Genomic DNA, 15,531 nt, shown 5'->3' on the forward strand with positions numbered 1-15,531 from the left:
TAAGCACTTGATATTCTTCTAGTTGTTTAGATCTGACTTTATTGTGTGGAAACTATAAGGTCCCTAATATTCTGTCCAGAGATACTGGAATAAAATTTTGTCACTCAAAGTCGAAATTCCATTAAGAAGGAATCCTGGGAGGTAAAGGGCAAAGAGTACAATATGGCATGGAGACTATCTATGACACTAAGGCCTAAAGCTAGACAGATTAGTAAATCAAAGAAAATATCATCCAGGGGTCAACTAGGTGGTACAGTAGATAGAACACCAGCATTGAAGTCAGGAGAACCTTAGTTCAAATCTGAACACTGCCTAGCTGTGTGACCCTGGGCAAGTCATTGAACTCAAATTGTCTTTGAAAAAAAAAAAAGTTAAATACATCATATTTTCATATAGGGATATGTATTTTTTTTCTTTTACAAGAAACAGTTTTTTTTTTCTTTCTTTCTTTTTTACCCTCTTACAATTCTCTAGAGTTCTGTATTTGAAGATTAAATTTTCCACTCTGGTCTTTACATCAAAAATAATAAATAAATCATTAATGTCCATCTTTTCCCATGAAAGTTAATACTTAGTTTTTTCTGGGTAGTTGATTCTTGGCTGCAATTCAAACTCCCTTGCCCTCTGAAATATCATGTTCCAGGCCCTTTGATCCTTTAAAGTAGAAGGTGATTGGTCCTGAGTAATCCTGATTGTGGCTTCTTGACATTTGAATTATTTCTTTCTGACTGCTTGCAATATTTTCTCCTTAGTTTGATAATTCTGGAATTTAACTAGGATATTCATTGGAGTTTTCTTCTTGGGGTCTCTTTCAGGAGATGATCAATGCATTCTTTTAATAGCTATTTTAACCTCTGTTTCTAAAACATCAAGGCAGAATTCCGGCCAAGATGGGGGAGAGGAGGCACACAGTTGCTTGAGCTCCATGTTTTCTCTCAGAATTTATTTCATGACAAGCCCCAGAATTAATGCTTGACTGGAAAAAAAAAAACCCACAAATTATCACCAACAGAAGACATCCTTGAAATTCACCAGAAAAGGTCTGTTTTTGCTCAGGGGTGGGGATGAACAGACTAGGGACAGACTGAGGGCAAGCAGCAAGAGCTTGGCAGGCAGCTCACACTGTGAAGACCAGAGGAGGGAGGGGTGTGATCTCTGCTGTTTCTGTGGAACAACCTTTACCCCAGTGTGGATATTCCATCTTGGCAGCAAGGCAGTATCATAAGAGAAGCTGTAAACACAGGAAGTAAAGAATAAAACCCCGGAAAGCTAGCATATATTGGGACCTGGCCACCTCCACTCCCACCTGGAGTGACTCAGCGGGTTCTTAGAACCTCAGAGTCTCAGAGTGCAGACACAGCACAGCCATTTCTGTCCTGTTAGTGCCTCGCTACTCTCTCCCATAATCTGTAGAGGAAGACTGGTAACACTATCCAGCCCCATCCCCCCACTCAGAAAGAGACCAATTGTTTCTCTTGTCAATTTGTTTTCTTCAATTCCCATTCTGACAAAATGAACAAAAAATTTAAAAGGGCTCTAACCATTGACAGCTTCTGTATGGAGAGAGAGCAGACTTCAAACCCTGAGGAGACTAAAAGCAGACTGTCTCCAGAGTAATCCCCTAAGGGGGATATGATCTGCTCCTCAATACAAAAGAATCTCATAGAGGAAATCAAAAAAGCTCTCACAAGAGAGCTAGAAGAGAAATGGGAAAAGGAAAGAGAAGCTTGGCAAGAGAATCTGGAGAAGTCATCCAGAGTGGATAAAGAAATCAAATCATTTAGAAATAAAATTAGTGAGTTGGAAAAAGAACACAGCTCTCTAAAAAATAAAATTGATGAAATGGAAAAAATATATAGAAGAAAAAAACTCACTTAAAAACTCAATTGGACAATTAAAAAAAGATATAAAAAAGTGGGTAAAGAAAATACATCATTGAAAATCAGAATCGTACAATTAGAAATGAATGACTCAAGGAGAAACCAAGAAGTAGTCAAGCAAAACCAGAAAAATGAAACAATGGAAAAGAATGTCAAGTACCTTATTGGGAAGGCAATAGACCTGGAAAATAGATCCAGGTGAGACAATTTGAGAATAATTAGACTCCCTGAAAAACATGAGGAAAAAAAGAGCTGGCACACTATTTTCCAGGAAATTATCAAAGAGAACGCCCAAATGTTTTAGAAACAGAGGGTAAAATAGAAATTGAAAAAATTCATTGATCACCTACTGAAAGGGACCCTAAAATCAAAATGCCAAGAAATATAGTGGCCAAGTTCAAGAACCATCAGACAAAGGAAAAAAATATTGGAAGCTACTAGAAAAAATCAATTCGGATATGGAGGAGCCACAATAAGGATAATCCAGGATCTAGCAGCATCCACATTAAAGGAGTGAAGAGCCTGAAATATGATATTCTGAAAGGCTAAGGAAGCCAAGAATAACTTACCCAGCCAAAATAAGCATCTTTTTCCCAGGAAGAAGATGGCCAATTAACAAAATAAATGAATTCCATCTATTCTTTTTTTTTATTAATTTTTATAATTATAACATTTTTGACAGTACACAAGAATAGGTAATTTTTTTTTACATTATCCTTGTACTCCCCTCTGTTCCAAATTTTTCCCCTCCTTCCCTCCACCCCCTCCCCAAGATGGCAGGCATTCATACATATTAAATACCTTATAGTATATCTTAGGTACAATATAAATGTGCAAAACCTTATTTTGTTGTTGTTGTTGTTGTTACAAAGGAAGGAATGTATTCAGAAGGTAAATATAACCTGGGAAGAAAAACAAAAAAACAAACAAACAAAAAAAATGCTCACAGTTTACACTCATTTCCCAGTGTTCCTTTTCCGGATGTAGCTAATTGTGTCCATCATTGATCAATTGGAAGTAGATTAGCTCTTTTCTATGTTGAAGATATCTACTTCCATCAGAATACATCCTCCTACAGTATCATTGTTGAAGTGTATAATGATCTCCTTGTTCTGTTCGTTTCACTCAGCATCAGTTGATGTAAGTCTCTCCAAGCTTCTCTGTATTCCTCCTGTTGGTCATTTCTTACAGAACAATAATATTCCATAACAATCATATACCATAATTTACCCAACCATTCTCCAATTGATGGACATCCATTCATTTTCCAGTTTCTAGCCACTATGAAAAGGGTTGCCACAAACATTTTGGCACATACATGTCCCTCTCCCTTTTTTAGCAATTCCTTGGGATATAAGACCAGTAGTAGCACTGGTGGGTCAAAGGGTATGAACATTTTGATAACTTTTTGCGCATAATTCCAGATTGCTCTCCAGAATGGGTGGATTCTTTCTCAACTCTATCAACAATGCATCAGTGTCCCACTTTTCCCACAGCCCTTCCAACATTCATCGTTATTTGTTCCTGTCATCTTAGCCAATCTGACAGGTGTGTAATGATATCTCAGAGTTGTCTTAATTTGCATTTCTCTGATCAATAGTGATTTGGAACACTCTTTCATATGAGTGGAAATAGTTTTAATTTCATCATCTGAAAATTATCTTTTCATATCCTTTTGACCATTTATCAATTGGAGAATGGGTTGACTTTTTATAAATTAAAGTCAATTCTGTGTATATTTTGGAGATGAGGCCTTTATCAGAAACTTTAACTGTAAAAAAATTTTCCCAATATGTTACTTCCTTTCTAATCTTGTTTGCATTAGTTTTGTTTCTGCAGAAACTTTTTAATTTGGTGTAATCAAAATTTTTTATTTTGTTATCAATAATGGTCTCTAGGTCTCCTTTGGACATGAATTCCTTGCTCCTCCACAAGTCTGAGAGGTAAACTATCCTATGTTCCTCTAATTTGTTTATGATTTCATTCTTTATGCATAAATCTTGGACACATTTTGATCTTATCTTAGCATGTGGTCTTAAATGTGGGTCCATGCCTAGTTTCTTCCATAATAATTTCCAGTTTTCCCAGTAGTTTTTGTCAAATAATGAATTCTTATCCCAAAAGTTGGGATCTTTGGGTTTGTCAAACACTAGATTGCTATTTTTATTCACTATCTTGCCCTGTGAACCTAGCCTATTCCACTGATCAAGTAGTCTATTTCTTAACCAATACCAAATGGTTTTGATGACTGTTGCTTTATAATATAATTCTAGATCAGGTACAGCTAGACCACCTTCATTTATTTTTTTTTCTTTACTTCCCTTGAAATTATCGAACTTTTGTTGTTCCATAGGAATTGTGTTGTTATTTTTTTCTAGGTTATTAAAAGAGTTTCTTGGGAGTCTGATTGGTACAGCACTAAAAAAAGGGATTAGTTTAGGGAGTATTGCCATCTTAATTATATTCACTCAGCCTATCCAAGAGCACTGAATATCTTTCCAATTATTTAAATCTGACGTTATTTTTATGGCAAGTGTTTCATAATTTTGCTCATATAATGCCTGACTTTCCTTTGGTAGATATATTCCCAAATATTTTATACTATCGACAGTTATTTTGAATGGAATTTTTCTTTGTATCTCTTGCTCTTGGATTGTGTTGGTAATGTATAAAAATGCGGAAGATTTATGTGGATTTATTTTGTATCCTGCACCTTTGCTAAAGTTCTGAATTATTTCTAATAGCTTCTTAGCAAAGTCTTTGTAGTTCTCTAAGTATACCATCATGTCATCTGCAAAGAGTGATAGTTTGATTTCTTCATTTCCTACTCTAATTCCTTGAATCTCTTTCTCGACTCTTATTGCCAAGGCTAGCATTTCTAGTACTATATTCAATAGTAATGGTGATAGTGGGCAACCTTGTTTCACTTCTGATCTTACAGGGAAAGGGTCTAGTTCATTGCCATTACATATGATGTTTACTAAAGGTTTTAAATATATGCTTGTTATTATTATAACATTATATTATTTATTCCTATACTCTCAAGCGTTTTTGGTAGGAATGGATGTTGGATTTTATCAAATGCTTTTTCTGCATCTATTGAGATGATCATATGGTTTTTATTAATTTGATTATTTATATGGTCAATTTTACTAATAGTTTTCCTAATATTAAACCAGCCATGCATTCTTGGTATAAATCCCACTTGGTCATAGTGTGTTATCCTGGGGATGATTTTCTGAAGTATTTTTGCTAATATCTTATTTAAGATTTTAGCATCAATATTCATTAAGGAAATTGGTCGATAATTTTCTTTCTCAGTTTTCAATCTACCTGGTTTAGGTATCAGTACCATGTCTGTGTCATAGAAGGAATTTGGTAGGACTCCTTCAATCCTTATTTTTTCAAATAGTTTACATAGTATTGGAGTTAGTTGTTCTTTAAATGTTTGGTAGAATTCACATGTAAATCCATCTGGTCCTGGGGATTTTTTCTTAGGGAGTTGGTTAATATCTTGTTCTATTTCTTTTTCTGAGATGGGACTATTTAGACTACTTACTTCTTACTCTGTTAATCTGGGCAAGCTATATTTTTGAAAGTATTCTTCCATTTCATTTAAGTTATTGAATTTATTGGCATAAAATTGAGCAAAGTACCTCCTAACAATTGTTCTAATTTCCTCTTCATTAGGGGTGAGTTCTCCCTTTTCATTTTCAAGATTAACAATTGGCTTTTCTCTTTCATTTTTTTAATCAGGTTTACCAAGGGTTTGACTATTTTGTTCGTTTTTTCATAGAACCAACTCTTAGTTTTATTAATTAATTCAATAGTTTTTTTTTTTAACCTTCAATTTTATTAATCTTACCTTTTATTTTTAGTATTTCAGGTTTCGTGTTTGTCTGGGGGTTTTTTATTTTTCCTTTTCTAGCAATTTTAGTTTTCCCACAGCCCCTCTAACATTCATCGTTATTTGTTCCTGTCATCTTAGCCAGGTGTGTAATTATATCTCAGATTTGTCTTAATTTGCATTTCTCTGATCAATAGTGATTCAGAACACTCTTTCATATGAGTGAAAATAGTTTTAATTTCATCATCTGAAAATTGTCTTTTCATATCCTTTGACCATTTATCAATTGGAGAATGGCTTGATTTCTTATAAATTAAAGGAGATGAAGCCTTTATCAGAACCTTTAACTGTAAAAATGGTTTCTTCTAATCTTGTTTGCATTATTTTTGTTTGTGCGGAATGGTCTCTGGTTCTCTCTTGGATACAAACTCCTTCCTCCTCCACAAGTCCGAGAGGCAAACTATCCAATATTCCTCCAATTTATTTATGATTTTATTCTTTATGCCTAAATCTTGGACCCATTTTGATCTTATCTTAGTATGTGGTGTTAAATATGGGTCCATGCCTAGTTTCTGCCATTAATCCCAATTATGGCAATGTCAGGACCATAACACTTCTATATGCAATTTGAACTCATCATAATGGCTCAAAGCTACCATAATGGATGAGAATTATTGAGATCTTCTGTAATATGCTAAGTGGCCCCCAAAACACTGTGGTTCTCAATTTGCTGTTTCTACTATTTAGGAATTTTATTTCTTCTCCCTTTATATGCATTTGTAAACTCCTTGAGATAAGGTCCCAAATTTTTGGCCTTCTCCAGTGCTTTGAATACTGGGTGACATTTAATAAAATCTAATTTACTGGCTGGCCTAAAGCTTCTTTGCTATTAGTGTGCTGGCTTATGCCAGCACCTATCACTTTCTAATCTGTGTATATCATATTTTTATAATCTTAAAAACCAAATGGCAAAGATTTTTTATTAATGCATGTAAGTGACAGCTGCTCTTCTGGATTCTATGAATATCCATAAGGCTTTCAGATCTACTGTCATTTCTGGATATATAGTCAGCTATAGTCAAAGAAGGTCCCATGTATAGCATGATTATCACCCTGGAATCAGTTACCAAATGGATATACATATTTCAAATCTCCAATTTTCATTAAACATTCAAATGACTCTTCAGGAATCTTCTCTAGTGTCTTCAACATCATCATCATCATCATCACCACCACCATATTTAATATGTATACAGTGCTTACAATATGCCCGGAACTGTGTTAAGCACTTTACATTTACTTCATTTAAATGTCCTAATAGATGAGGAAACTGAGGCAGGTAGAAATTAAATTACTTGCCCAGAATCACATAGCTAGTGTCTGAGACTGGATATTAATTTGTCTTTCTTATTACAAATCTGGCTTTTTGTTCACTATGCAATCTATCTGAGAAAACAAATGGCTACTCACAAGGATTGTAGTTACTACCATTCCCTATTTTGTGGAACAAAAAGGAGGATTTAGATGTTTCCATAAATAAAACATTTATTCTTTAACAGGCAGACTTTGTAAAATTTAATTTGTGTGCATAAGAACCTTTCCTCTTTAGTTATAGGTTATTGGATTCCAGATTGCAAAGGCTACTACCTATCTGGATTTGGTATAAGTGAGGTGTTAACATTTACTTTTATGCAAAGAATCAATTGGGCAAAAATTACTTAAAAGTAGTAAATATGCAACAGTAAAAGAATAGAAGATTAGAGAACACCAGATTGTGATTTCCCACATATTCAACTTGTTCTGCTCTCCTACAGTTATGAAAGGGACTCTATCATTCATAATCATTTTCCATTTCTTGAAAACAAACACTGAAAATATGCCATGAAAACTTCCTAGAACGTCTGTTTCTCATTTGGAGAGCTTTTTCACAAGGATATGCTGTTTTAGAAAATTCAGTTAGGGAGCAGCACCAGATTTGCTCCCTACTGTACATCAAATGGTTCCTCTCTGAACATGAAACGTTTCACAGGGTTGCAACAGGGAGAGAGAACATAAAGTACAATTATGTCATATTCTGTAGAGACACACACATAACACATGGTTGCTAATTACTGATTATAGCCTTGGTTTACATCAGATAGAGAAAAATGCATGAAACAGCTGCATCAAGTTATTGCAAATGATAGCATAGAAAGGCCTTAAAAACCCAAATCATCTTCTAGTAACATGATTCACTGGAGATAACACCTACTAACATGCATTAGATTCGAAGTTTACCTAAACTCCAATTGAAGTCCATATAGATTTGATTTTAAAAATAGGATTCAATGAAAAATTATCATTGTAACTCATTACTTTACCTTGCATTTGAGTCTACTATTATATATGCCTCCATATGCTAGCCCAGCAATTGTTAGCCACCTCTATTTAGAGTTTATTTCTTGAAGTGTCATGTACAACAGACTGAATTATCTGGCTAGACTAATGGGAAAGAAACAATTGTGAGAATAATCCAAATTACCATATGACTCAAAAGTATTTACATTAGCTTCTAAATGCATTTATGAGGGTGAAGTTGCCACCTTTTAAATATGTTAGGCTTATGTTAACACTGAAATAAGTGCTTTCCCTAAATGTACATCGTTTCAACTGAGGTGAAAGGCTGCCCAGATGTAGGAAGGATTGTAGATAGAAGTCAAGGTTTATAATGTACTCAGAAATGCTAAATATACAAATCATTCATGAATAATGAAGCATTTATTTATTAAGTTGATTTAATGCTACTCTAAGATGATTACATCCTTCAGTAAGAAGAGAATCTCAATCACCATTCCCTCCCCCCAATAAGAGCACTGCCTTCTTGTATTTCTGTAATCTTAAATTCATCAGAAATATCTCAACATATGTCAAAATCAATTATAATTATTGATTTGTAGGAAATTGTAACTAGAAGATAGCTAGGGCTTAGAGTTAGGAAGACCTGAGTTCAAATCAGTCTTAGATACTTATTAGTTGTATGATCTTGGATTAGTTATTTAACCCTTTTTCCTTCAGTTACTCCAAATGTAAAATGAGATGGAAAAGAAAATAGCAAACCACTCTAGTATCTTTACCAAGGAAATCCCACGCTGGGTTATGGAAGAAATGACTGAAACAGCAACAACAACAGGAAGCTGCTCATACTTTGTTTAAAAAAAATTTAGAAACAAAATACTTATAGGGACTAGTATTTACAACAATTGAAGATAAGATTTATGATCTGGCTCAGGGAATATGTCAGTATAGCATAGTACAATACTATGAGTCAAGTGACCTGAATTCAAATACTGTTGCTGATTTTAACCATGTGTAGGACTTTGCACAAATCATTTAACCTTGAGCCTTAAAAATGTGTAGAAATGGAAAGTTCAAATTATTCCCATCCAAATTTATCATGAATACCTTAAGTAGATGACAATATGTTTCAATATGAATATGACTCAAATAATCATTTAATAAATTAGGAGAGACAAAGAAAGCCCTCTATCAGTTTTAAAAGTATTATATAAAAATGATTAATTGCATTTGTGGTAGTATAGAACCTTAAGAGAGAATCCAAAAAATTAAATGGCATAAAAACAATCTGAAAACTACAAAAATACATGTTCAAGGGACAATTTTCTATCACCTTCGGACTGACTTAACATATTTTCATACACATGTCTTTAGACATATCGATACATATGTTTATATTTATGTATGTCTACTATACATGTTTCTAGCTAACCAGATGAATATGAGATCTTCCATAGGCCACAGACAAATAGTCCCTATGAACATTTGTGGCGAATTCTGTACATCTCACTTTTCTTCTGAACTAATTCAATTCTGTTTTATTCAGTGTCTCTCATGTTATACAGTCAATTCTAAAGTTCTTAAAAAAGACTTTGAGAGTGTCTTTGTTTGTTTTGTGAGTGTTTGTTCTGTGTGAACTCTGTTCAGGAAAGACATCTTGAACTGCTAAACCCTTTACAAAGCTGCATTCCACTTTTGCTGTCCACCTGATTGGCTTAACTATCTCTTGTTGCTCCAAAAAGCTGTAGAATGCAAAGAAGACACAGTCCAGTTAAAAAAAAAAAGAGAGAGAAAGAAAAGAAAAGAAAAAAGAAAAAAAAAGAAAATTAATTCAATTAATTCAGCCAATATACGCATAACAAGAGTCAGTGTTTTTGTCAGTAGTCAAAATAACTGCTATTCATCTCATCTTTCATCCTCCAAATATTGGTTTATGTGTAAGCTGACCCTTTCCCATCAAGCTTAGGTTTTGACACTTAGAAATTTTAGTTGAGTGACCATCTAACATTCTCCATCCAAATGAAGAATTTCATTGCTCACATTCTTAATAGTGGCTTAGTCAGGCTCTTCTTGAATACCTCTATTGGTGGAAAACTCTCAATAACACAACTCATTTTATTTATTTTTTATTAAAGCTTTTGATTTTCAAAACATATGCATAGACAATTTTCAACTTTCAACCTTGCAAAAGCATTGCGTTCCAAATTTTTCTCTCTTTTCCACTCATCCTCTCCTTACATAGCAAGTAATCCAATGCATGTTAAATGTAAAATTCTTCTATACATATTTCCACAATTATTATGCAGCATAACAAAATCATATTAAACAGAAAAAAATAAAAAAGAAAGCAAAATGCAAGCAAACAACAATAAAAAGAGTGAAAATACTATATATTAAGTTCTCACTGTCCTTTCTTTGGGTGCAGATGGTTTTCTTCATCACAAGAATATTGAAACTGGCCTGAATCATCTCATTGTTGATGAGAGTCATGTCCATCAGAATTGATCACTATATAATCTTACAATTGCCATATACAATGATCTTCTGGTTCTGCTCATTGCACTTAGGATCACTTTGTGTATTTCTCTCCAGGCTTCTCTGAAATTATCCTGCTTATCATTCCTTATAGAATAATAATATTCCATAGCAATCATGTACCATAACTTATTCAGCCATTCTCCAACTAATGGGTATCCATTCCATTTCCAGTTCCTCACCACTGTGAAAAGGGCTACAACAAACAATTTTGCACATGGAGGTTCCTTTTCTCCTTTATGATCACTTTACAATACAAGCCCAGTAGAAACACTGGATGGATCAAAGAGTATGCACAGTTTGATGGTCCTTTGGACATAGCTCCAAATTGTTCTCCAGAATGGTTAAATCAGTTAACAGCTCTACCAACAATGTGTTAGTGTCCCCGTTTTCTTACCCCCCCTCCAACATACATCATTATCTGTCATCTTAGCCAACCTGAGAGGTATATAGTGGTATCTCAGAGTTGTCTTAATTTGCATTTCTCAAATCAATAGTTTTTTAGAACAACTTTTCATGTGACTAGAAATGGTTTTAATTTCTTCATCTGAAAATTGCTCGTTCATATCTTTTGATCATTTATCAATTGGAGAATGGCTTGAATTTTTATACATTTGATGCAGTTCTTTATATATTTTAAAAATGAGGCCTTTATGAGAACTCTTAAATCTTAAATAAAAAAAAAAATTCCCAGGTTATTACTTTCCTTCTAATCTTGTCTGCATTGGTTTGTATAAAACCAATTTTTTAACTTAATATAATCAAAATTATCCATTTTATATTCAATAATGTATATGAGTCCTTCTTTGGTCACAAATTCTTTCCTTCTCCACAGATCTGAGAATTAAACTCTCCTTTGTTCTTTTAATTTGCTTGTAATATCACTTTTTTATGTCTAAATCCTGAACCCATTTCGATCTTATCTTAGTGTAAAGTGTTAGGTGTGGGTCAATGTCTAGCTTCTGTCATTTCCAATTTTCCCCAGCAGTTTTTGTCAAATAGTTAGATCTTACCCTAAAAGTTTTTTGGAGGGGGTCTATGCCTTTGTCAAACACTAGATTACTATAGTCATTGACTATTTTACCCAGTGAACCTAACTTATTCACTGAGTGACTACTCTGTTTTTTAGCCAGTACCTAATGGTTTTGATGTTCACAGCTTTATAACATAGTTTTAGTTCAGATAAAGCTAGGCTATTATTTCACTTAAAATAAATCTTAAAGGAGGGAATGAGACTCACATATGCAAAAATGTTTGTGGCAGCCTTTTCGTAATGGCTAGAAACTGGATACTGAATGGATGCCCATCAATTGAAGAATTGCTGAATAAATTATGGTACATGCATATTATGGAATATTATTGTTCTGTAAGAAATGACCAACAGGATGATGTCAGAGAGGCCTGGAGAGACTTACATGAAATATGCTAAGTGAAATGAACAGAACCCAGAGATCATTATACATAACAACAACAAGATTCTTTGATGATCAATTCTGATGGAATTGATTATCTTTAACAATGAGATGATTCAAACAAGTTTCAATTGTTCAGTGATGAAGAAAGGCATCTACATCCAGAGAGAAGTCTGTGAAAACTGAGTGTGGATCACAAAATAGCATTTTCACTCTTTCTGTTATTGTTTGCTTGCATTTTGTTTTCTTTCTCAGTTTTTTTTTCCTTCTTGATCTGATTTTTCTTGTGCAGCAAGATAACTGTATAACTATGTATACATATATTGGAGCTAGCATATATTTTAACATATTTAATATACATTGGACTAATTGCTATTTGAGGGAAGAGGTGGAGAGAAGGAGAAAATTTGGTACAAAAGGTTTTTCAAGGGTCAATGTTGAAAAATTATGCATGCATATATTTTGTAAATAAAAAGTTATAATAATAATAATAATAAAAGAAATGGGATAAGATGCACAGAAAAAAAGAGAAATTCTTAACCTTTTGTTCTTCTAGATGGATTTTATTATTTTTTCTAGTTCTGTTAAGTAAGTTTTGGGGAGTTTGATTAGCATGATACTGAATAAGTAGATTAACTTAGGTATTGTTATTTTTATTTTATTTGCTCTGTCAATACCTTTGAGCACTTGATGTTTTTTGCAATTGTTGAGATCTGATTTCATTTGTATGGCAAGCATTTTGCAATTGTGTTCATATAGTTCCTGACTTTGCCATCTCAGTTAGTCTCCCAACTATGTTATATTATAAATATAAATTTAAATGGAATTTTTCTTTGTATGTCTTGCTGCTGGATTTTGTTGGTAACATATAAAAATTGTCATGATTTATGTGGATTTATTTCATATCCTGTAACTTTGCTAAAGTTGTGAATTGTTTCTAGTAGTTTTTTAATTGAGTCTCTAGGATTTTCTAAGTATATCATCATATCATCTGCAAAGTGTGATAGTTCGGTTTCTTTATTACCTACTCTATCCTTTGTCTCTTTTTCTTCTCTTATTGCCAAAGCTAGTATTTCTAATATGATATTGAATAATAATGGTGATAGTAAGCAATCTTGTTTCACCCCTGATTTATTGGGAAAAAGTTCTAGTTTATTCCCATTACATCTGATTCTTGATGATGGCTTTAAATAGATGCTACTGATAATTTTAAAAAATTTCCATTTATTCCTATTCTCAGTGGTGTTTTTAATAGGAATGGGTTTGGGGTTTTGCCAAATGCTTTTTCATTTCACATGATTTGTTAGTGTGGTTATTGATATAATCAATCATGCTAATCAGTTGTACTAATATTGAACCAGCCTTACATTCCTGGTATAAAACCTACTTGTCATGGTATAGTATCCTGGGGATAACTTTCTGTTATCTCTTTGCTAATAATTGCTTATTTTATTTAAGATTTTTGCATCAATATTCATTATGAAAAGTGGTCTGTAATTTTCTTTCTCTGTTTTGACCCTACCTCATTTAGGTATCAGCACCATGTCTGTATCAGAAAAAAAAAAATAATAGGATTCCTTCTTTCTCTATTTTTTTCAAATAGTTGACATCATCATGGAATTATTTTTTCTTTAAATGTTTGTTAGAATTCACATGTAAATCCATCTGGCCTGATCTGAGACCAAAATCACTACCCCTGCTTTTTTAACTTCTCTTGAAGCATAATAGATTCTGCTCCAAACCTTTACTTTTACCTATAAAATAATTATATTTTACATCCTGTTTGAAACAACCCTAATCCTTACCCTTATTGTCATTACACAATGAGGAAGCCAAAATGAACGACTTAAAGCAGGCCTATATTTCCTCTCCTATACACTAATCAGATCTCTTCCACTTATAGTTGCCATCCTTGATCTACACACAAGCCTAGGCTCCCTTCATATACTCTGTATGCATCCCTCTGCTTTAAATGTGCTTCTTGTAAACAACATATTGTATTATTCTGGCTTTTAATCCAATCTGTTACTCTTTCATTTTTTGGGACAGCTTATCCCATTCACATTTACACTTAAAATGATTAAATCTGCATTTTCAACAATCTTATTTTCCTCAAGTTATACTTGCCTTTTCACCTTTCCCTCCTCCCCAGCCCTCATCTCCCTCAAGTAGTCCTCCCTTTTTACAGCCTCTCTCCCTTTCTTAAACCTTTCCCCTAGTACTTCTGTTTTCCCTTCTATTAGCCTCCCCTTCCATTCTCTTTTCCCCTTTCTTCTCTATGGGGTGAGACCATTTTCTCTGTGAAGCCAAATATGTCTAATATTCTCTTTTTGAGCCAAATGTGATGAGAGTAAGATTTACACAATGTTCATCCCCCTTTGTTGTAATATAGGAATCACCTGTCAGTGGCTGCTGAAGGTCTAACTAATATGTGTAGAATGATTCTCTTCATATGAGAGGATGATTATGATACAAGACTAAGAGGCAGTTGGTGTTCTCTGACCTCTCTCGTGAGAGACAGTTGCATTATCTGTTATCAGAAACTCAACTAGAAAATAAATCAAGTTGTGACATATTATTTTCAAGGTATAAATATTCATAATAAAAATATAACATTCAGATCTTATACATAAGTATGAGCACACCAATGGCTACATGGCTGGTCAGTGTAAGAAGACCCATTTGAACCTAGATCTTTTTCTTCTTATTTATTTACTATCATATTTTATTATCATACTCTGCCTCTTCATCATAATAGTAGGTGTACCAAAAACATTTGTTGAAGTAAATTAAATTGAATTAAGTCATGTTTAGTTTTGATGGAATGAATGTAAAAAAAAGATGCAGGCAAAATTTAATATAAATATGTTCACAGGATATTTCATTTTTACATTTAACTGCTGAAGTTCAATGATTCTGATGACCAAGTATTTGATCTAAAGCAGATACCAATATCCCAAATTTCTAAAAACAAAACAAAACAAAACAAAACAAAACAAAAAAAAAACTTCTTGGCTAATTGTTATTCTTTCCTTGCTAACCTTACAGGCACAGTAATAGTCACCTGACTAGAGGTGTTGATAAGTATTATCCTATTTTCCTATGTTCCCTATGAATAGGATGACCTTGAGGAATCCTTCAACATGGAAGAAGTATATCACTGGCCATCACACAAAGAGTTTGACTCTCTCACTGACATTCCCAGCTATAACTTCTCTACTTCATTCTCTGGTACTGGTCACATGCACAAATGCACAAATGCAAAGATGTAAGTCAAATCAGAAAGTATTTTTCAAGTATTTACTATATACCAGCACTGCAGTGAGTGTTAGGAATATAAATAAAGACAATAAAAAGACAGACTTTACATTCAATTAATTTATAAACCTGAAATGGGGGGAGATTTTTGCATTCCATTAAAAGAAATTGAAAAATAAAAGTGGGGTGAGGAGGAAAAATAAGCATGGTGAAGACAGAGGCTCAAAAAGTCAGTATATATCCCAAAAAAGAATGATAGAGTGAT

This window comes from Sminthopsis crassicaudata, chromosome 4 (genome assembly GCF_048593235.1).
Source record: "Sminthopsis crassicaudata isolate SCR6 chromosome 4, ASM4859323v1, whole genome shotgun sequence".
NCBI classification, from domain to species: Eukaryota; Metazoa; Chordata; class Mammalia; order Dasyuromorphia; family Dasyuridae; genus Sminthopsis; species Sminthopsis crassicaudata.